Raw genomic sequence first — 7,943 nt, forward strand, 5'->3', positions numbered from 1 at the left:
TTGCATCTAAACTTTCTGTCAAATTATATTTTCTTAGTGTCAACTCCTTTGTGCTTTGCATTTCCTCTGAAACAATGAAAAACATCCCTGCCATTTTCAACCTCTTAGCCAAAATGTGCTTTTATCTTGTTTGGAAAAAGGGATCTTGGTTGTGCGGGGGGGGGGGGGGAGTTTGTTAGAAAAATAAACATTGACCCTTGCCATGAATAATGATGGGATCTCTCAGCACAGAAAACAAAAGGTCTGGAAAGCCCAGTTGTTCATGCCTGATGTTTATGATCCAGGGTTTTCTTTTTACCCAGAAGTGATCAAATTTTACAGTTACCAGTCATGTTAAAGTTTTATTACACTCATATAAATGCACTTGGTTACATCTCCAATCTGATCATCTGACATTATAATACTAACATAATAATTCTAAGGCTGTTTTTCTTTATCTGGGAAAGCAAATACATGCATGGCCTGGATTATGACCTTCCTTAGGGAAAAGCTTAGTATGTAATATAAATGTTTTGGATCCTCTGAAGCCCACCATCAAAGATGTAATTCTGCAGTGTTCATGGAGCGATATAGTACCAGAGAGGAAAGGAGAAAATCTGAAGAGAGGATGTGTAGGTTTGTCCAATGAAAGCGTGTGTACATAATGTTGAATATTCGTTATCATTTCAACTTTAATGTAAAAATATTGCCGCACAGAAAAAGTATTGGAATGTGTGCCTCAAATTAATCAGAACTGACCCTGATGGTAGCAATGTATGATATCCATTTTTATAAATTGGTGTTTCTGAATTTAGAAAATATGACATTTAAAAAGCAATTTTAAAATATTATTTGGAGAGAGGTGGGGTGATTCATAACTGAAATTCCAGGACTTGGGAGGCAGAGGCAATAGGATTACTGAGAGTTTGAAGCCAAGCTAGAATCCATGGTGTTTTAGGTCTACCTGGGTTACAAAATGAGATACTGCCTCAAGAACAACAGCAAAACAAACAAACAAAAACCAGCCATTGTTTGGAAGATAAAGGGGAATGTAGATGGGAGGGAAATGGGAAGAACAATCACAAATCAAAATATAATTCCCCATAATAAATCACAGTTTGCAGCAAAACCTTCAGCTGGGTGTTGCAGGTAGGCTAAGGCTTTGGTCAAGATCGCTTCTCTTGGGACAGACATTTGCACAATTTCTTAAGTTGCTGCTTAAGCAAAAAGTTGAGAGCTTGGTTCTTCCTCTTCACTGTTTCCAGTGGTTCTATGAGAAAGAGGCATGTGCTGTAGAGGGCTCACCCGAGGAAGTACTAGAGTTGAATAATTCATATACTTCCTCTTTAGCGTTTCCCCAAAGTCAGACCGGCGCAGTGCCAAACCCAGACAAAGGTCAAGACACAGAGTTCAAACTCGACACAGAAGTTAGACTGTCTACTGTGCAATCCAAAGGCTTTAACTGGTAGATATGTTATTTACCCAATGGGCAAGGGCTAAAGTTAGAGGTAAAAAAGGGAAGAAAAGACAGGACACAACTATCCCAGCTGACTAGTTGCCTTGATGTGTTGATGCTTTAGGATTTTGGTTGCAATTGTAAAAATCAAACTCATGCTCCTTTAACAAAAACTGGAGATGTCAGTACGCATCACCTGATGTGCAGCAGGCATGGCTAACTCAACCCTTTTCTAAGGCATCTCCTTCCAAATAAAGCTGGAGGCAGTCAGCAGGACCCTGCAAGTCAGGGGAAGGACAGACCTCTAACTGCTTCACGCACCCAACACACCTTATGAAAAGCCAACTGTACTGTTCTTGAACACATCTCTGTTATCACAGGGCATGGAGGGTATAGGAGGAGGGATTATAGAAATTGGGATCTTCCAAAATGCTTTACAGAAATTAGGACCTTTGTCTCTTCAAGAGACATTTCCCAAAAACATATTTCTAAAAAGAAAGGAAAAGAGATGTCGCATACTGCCCATACAAAATAACTTCTTAAATAACCTTGCAGGTTTTACTTTGCATATTAAACTTCAAATAAACACCATCTTAATTTGTCTTAGGAAAATAGAGGCATTTTGCCTAGCAGATTAGATAATGAAGGAAATTATAATAAATGAAAGATGATGGGCAGTCAGAACAATGTTTAGCTGATCCAGACACACAGTTTCAGTTTAGTATATTACATTGCGAGTAATATTTGTAACTTCATTATACAAGTGGTATCTTTAAATGGAAGAGTTAACTGGTTTGTCAAAATCACTGATACTGACATGTCCAAGTTACTCTGAAGCCTAGAATCCACATAAACTTACCATCAAAGTTCTCTACCCAACTATGAAATGAACAAAGTCACTCAAAACAGATTTATTATTTAAAGACAAGCCTTCTGAAGCTATACATCATTTAAGAAATATTAATGAAAAACAGTATACTTTCCAATTCTTATTACATTATGTAATTCTATATTATTTGTAAATAGCATTAAAGTAATCAAGAAATTGTTCAATTATCTCCTATTTTTAAAAATAAAATCACTAGAAAAAAAATGAACGGTAAAACATTTGACTAACACTACACTTGCCCAACACTTGCTTGACTATTTATTGATCAAACATTATGCATTAAAGTACCTACAAATCTATGAAATGTTTTTCTAGGTCTATAGAAGAGAAAACTAAGTGAAAACAGTTTACCTTTTCATATGCTACACACTAAAAATACACATAAACGTATAAAGACATACACAGAACTCTCAATTTGGGAATATTCTTTCTAATATATAAAAAATACTTTATAGAAACTTAAGTTGTATTTGGTGATATGAATGGAATTTTTACAAAGTATATAAGGAGATATTTCCAATTAATGGTACTTTGCAGGCAAAATTAAGCACAAAAAAGTAAGAATTTGCTAAAAAAAGATAGCAGAGCTTACCAAGAAAGAATGCAGTAGAGGGGTGTACACTCTTTACCCAGCTACTCTTTATTCACTGTTGGATTTTTTATGTGTATTGTACTGATAACAAAAATCTTTTTTATTTACTGACTGAATGTCTTACGTTGTTGAAATTGATGTATTTTCTTTCTACTTTGAAAGACCCCTATACATTCCCTGTATTTGCTAGAAGTAGGATGGTAAAGATAAAATCTGCCTTATTTTAAGGATGCGGTACTCTGCCCAATTTTAGATCATGTTGCTAACTTATTACACTGAACAAATAACTAATTCACTTGCAGGATCAAGGCTTCCTGAAAACCAGAAAGTAGCAGATGACACTACACAAAGCAAACTCCTTAGAATGGGCAAAGGCAGCAGAACACTAGGGTGTGAAGTCAAGGAGAAATCTCAGCCTGGAGAGAGAAACACTGACTTAGGGTTCAAACTTAGGGTTGAAACTAAGATGGGCCAAAGGACAACACAGCAAGCAACAGCTCCTTTCAACCTCCATTTCCTCACCTACAAAATGGCCAGGATCATAGTCCTCTATGGGGAAGGACACCAGACCAGTTGCTAAGAATTTCAACTATACTGAAGCTTAATACTGTGGTCTTACCTCTAGCATTTCCCAGTCACTGCTTACATTCTAAGAATCTTGAAAACTGCAAGGGTTTTGTCTAAAAAGTTATTTTTATTATATTATCTTTCATGTTGCTAAAAGAAGTCACTTGCTTGATCTCTTTGAATCATTTTTCTCACCAGACGCTTTTGAAACAGAAAAGACAAGAAGTGCAATCCTTTAAGTAGGGATTTCTTCAAAGAGAAAAAGAGCAAAAACAAGAGCACACTCAAAAAAATTGAAGCTTAGAGAAAGATGAAATTTAGGGCATATGGATTACAGTTGGTTATACTAGCATGACTTTTGCTTTGCTGAGAAAATACCGTTTGGCACCAGAAAACCAGGGGAAACTGTCTGATGCCCTGAAGCTTAATTTCCTTAGTAGTAAAGTTTACAGATGTAAAAACGTTTTAGCAGCTGGATATGTGGTGTGTGGAAGAGGACACCTTGCCACCTTTATCCAGCAATGTCCTTGGGATAATTTCCCAAACCTATAAATACGGAGATCAGATGGCAAAGGGACAGTAAAGGCTAGAGGTTGTACTGAACTGGCTCATCAGCAGACATTATGAAAGCAGATGACCCTGGGCTGGCCAGGCAGACCTAATCACAAGAGACGTTAAAAATAGACCAGGGACAGAAGAGAAGGTCAGAGTCATGTGATGTGAGGGCTTGACAGTTCTTATTTTGAAAGTGGGAGAAAAGTGCCATCAGCCTTGAGAAGCTGGATGGAAGAGGTAAAAACATAAATGATCTCCTAGAAGCCCTAAAAGTAACACAGTCCTGACCAATAGCACACATTGCAAAGGTTTTCTGACCTAAAGAACAAGATGAGTTTCCATTATGCATGCCACTAAGTGTATGACATTTTCTGCAGAACTATACCAAATATGCAAGGGCATGTTCAATGTGTAAAATTCCTAATTATTTAAACATTTTCAAAATTATACTGTTTAGGTATTGTCTTCTAATGATAAAATATATAAAGCTATGAAACGTAGTCAGGATTATTATTCTCTACTTATCTGTTATTAAATAGATAAGTACACATCACTTTGCGATAACAAATAGTTTATACTTTCTAAATTAAAAATAAACAAATATAAGTGACCCACTTATGCAAAGACTAAAGCCACTGGCCTTTATAAAATAAACATTTTTTTATCATTTAGAAGTCAGATATTGGGCAATTAATGGGCTTTGCCTAGCACACAGCTTTTCTTCCCAGCATGCAAACTAATTAACCATTCAGAGGACCTTCCTTGTACAAACACTAGTATGTTGGGAAAATATTTACAGCATCGTCCACTAAACAGCCAAAACATAAATTGTTTAGCCAGTGCTTGAAGAAAATAGAAACCAAGGGCCATGGGAAAACTGATTGCATGACAGTCTTGAAAACTTTTTGTTTTGTTTTGTTTTTTGGTTTTTGTTTTTTTTGGTTTTTTTTTTAAGTTGGCACATTTCATTCTCCTGCAAAGTTATTTATGGTTATTTTTATCATAGGCAAGCTAATAATGAATTTCTATGTTCTTAGGAACTTCTATACCTCAGCTTTAAGAAGGATGTCATTTAAAAGATATATTGCCCAAATGTTTAAACATCGAAAACAAGGAAGGAACCGCTATACTAGGAAATGTTTTCTGTTCTTATCAGCTGCACAAAGAGTGTTGACGGTTGTTTTTTAATATGCAACACCTATAAACTATGTATTTACATTACTGAAAGCCCCTTGAACACTTGCTAAGTTCTGTAGATAGCAAAGTAAACAATCCTCAGACCATGACAGGCCGGGGCCAGTCTTCAACAGCTCATTAGACCTGATTGTTAAATTTTCAGAAATTAGCTGTTTGATACCATACTGGCAGCTTGAAATCTGCCAACACTACAACTCAGCCTTGGCTCGTCTGCTTCTCTCAGGTCATTAGTCATTCAGCATTTGCTAGTCCACGTTGACCCTGACCAAAGGCTGTTCACAGTCTGGAAATTGAAACCAGGGTCAATATCTATGCAAGTTCATCTTCGTTGTCGAATTGACTGGATTTGGAATCACCTACAAGACATAATCCTAGTGCATTTGTAAAAGAATTTAACTAAGAAGAGAAGATCCTTGAATGTGCAGGACAACATCCCATAAGTTGGAGTCCCAGACTGAATGAAAAAGGAACGGGGCAAAGTGAACTGAATGCTCACCTTGTCTACTTCCTGATTGTGAAATGTCACGTGATCAACTTCCCCATACTCCCATTACTATATCTTTCCTCTAAGCTGACTGTACCCTCCAACCTGAGGGAAAATAGCCCTCCCCTTAAATTGCTCCTTGTCAGAAATTTGGTCACCCAAGAAAAAAAATGTCTTACACACTATTTAAAAAAAAAAAACACACATACACAATTTGGAAGGCTTTGGTTTTACATGTTTGTAACTTTTCTACAGATAGCTAAAATTTTCCTATACTAACAGACTCAGCAGAAGAATTCCCTAACAGATAAAGGTGAAATATATTCTTTTTTACCTCACACAATGCAGCATGTGGATTAAAGGGCTTGAAGACATAAAATTCAGTAAGAGCTACAGATCAAAAGTTTGAGTCCCTTCCTCCATTTGTGCCCTGAAGCTGGATAATAATAGGAGATAGAGCCTATAGGATTAGATCTCAAATCCAGAGCCTCCATGATTGGGGAGGAAAGAGACCAGGAAAGAATCCTTGCCAATGTTGCCTTCTAAGGATATATTGGGAGAATGGCCGCCTATCAACCAGGTGATGGGATCTCACAAGACCTGCAACCTGCTGCTGCTGCTGAACTTTGGATGGCCCAGCTTCCAGAATGAGAAAACCTTTTGGGTTATGTATGCTCTAGATGACAAGAGTAGCAAGCAGCCTGTACCATTGTACAGTGAAAGTAACTAGAACATGGCATTTGTGTTTAACAACAAAAAACAGCTGAGTTCAGTGAGGCCGAGATTGCCCTGTGAACACTTGCAAAGGCTTAAGGAGATGCTCCATTAGGGAAGGTTTGAAAACTGCACGGACTATTCACAGAGAAATGCTAGAACAGGAATCCCAAGAAAGAGTACAACCTGACTCAACGTTGAGAGCCAGAACCATTCTTTAAAGATCCGGTGGTTTTATGCCAAAATAACCTGAAGGAAAATCACTTCTCAAGGCTGTTAGAAGCCAAAAACAAGGGCTGAGGATTCCATACCTAAGAAGCTATAATTTTGGAAGCTCACTTGAAATTTTAAAGTAAAGTTTTCTGCCACAATCAGAGGATGCTAAGCATGAACTTGGAGACCCAGTAAACGGCCACAAAACAGGATGTTATCTGCATCATCATGCTTTTGAAACTTGTCACAGCACCCAGGATATTGTAACATTTTTTTTCCTGTAAAAATTAGGGACTAAATTTTTATTATTGTCTTAAACACATTTATCAGAAAACACACCTGTTAAAATATTTTCAGTACATGACAACTAAGCAGACTTCAAGCCATTTCTGGAAACATTGTGTGAAATGGTTTTTGTTTCCTTTCATATGATATCTTGTCAGACTAAAATACTAAAATGAAGATGAATGGTAAGTAGAAAACAAAATTCATCTTCTGTCTTAACAAAAAAGCAAGGACAGGGGAAAGCTAACAAGAAATGAGGTTTCGTTCTGTCTTAGAGTCTTGGTTGAGTCAGGAGTAACAGGTGTTACTCACAGGGAGACCAAGGCTGTGCAAAAGAAGACACACACCTGAATGGATAGAAGAGGCTGAGTAGAGCGCCCACTACATGGAGCCCCTCCTTCTGCTGGAAGTCATAACAAATAAGTGACAGTGATGGTGCCACATCAAGGGTGACTGGCTTGGAGCCCTATCCCATAAGGCCAAAAGAGTTATATAGGTTTTAAATGTTGACTAGGAGAGGCAAGAGGTGGGATGGTGGTAAAGAAAGTATTACAGAAAATAGCATCAGTTACTATCTTAACAAGACTTACACAGAAAGCCTCTCAACTTCTTCCCAAAACATCTGAGTCCTAAGGACCACACATACAGTCCATATCAAAGCAAGTCTGGGATGCTTGACTACTGAAGCATCCTTCCTTTGTGGCTTGTTTCCTGCAGACTTTTACTATTACTATTAGTGCCAGTTTCTGGTGCAGCAGTGATGCTCCAACACAACAGCCACCAGCCCCCATCCTTAGTGACTCAGTTCTCCGTGCTGCTTCCAAACATCAAGGTCACCATCATCTGACCCAAAGGCGTGATATCTTGTTACTGTCAAAGATTTCAACATAGACGTTATTACACCTACCGTGGTAGAGTTGGAATCTTGTGCTTCCTCATTCCATGGAAATGTCTATAGGGATAGTAAACACAACTTTATCAGTCTATTCTGTAAGTACTCAAGGGTATGGGG

Source organism: Microtus ochrogaster, chromosome 1 (assembly GCF_000317375.1).
Source record: "Microtus ochrogaster isolate Prairie Vole_2 chromosome 1, MicOch1.0, whole genome shotgun sequence".
NCBI classification, from domain to species: Eukaryota; Metazoa; Chordata; class Mammalia; order Rodentia; family Cricetidae; genus Microtus; species Microtus ochrogaster.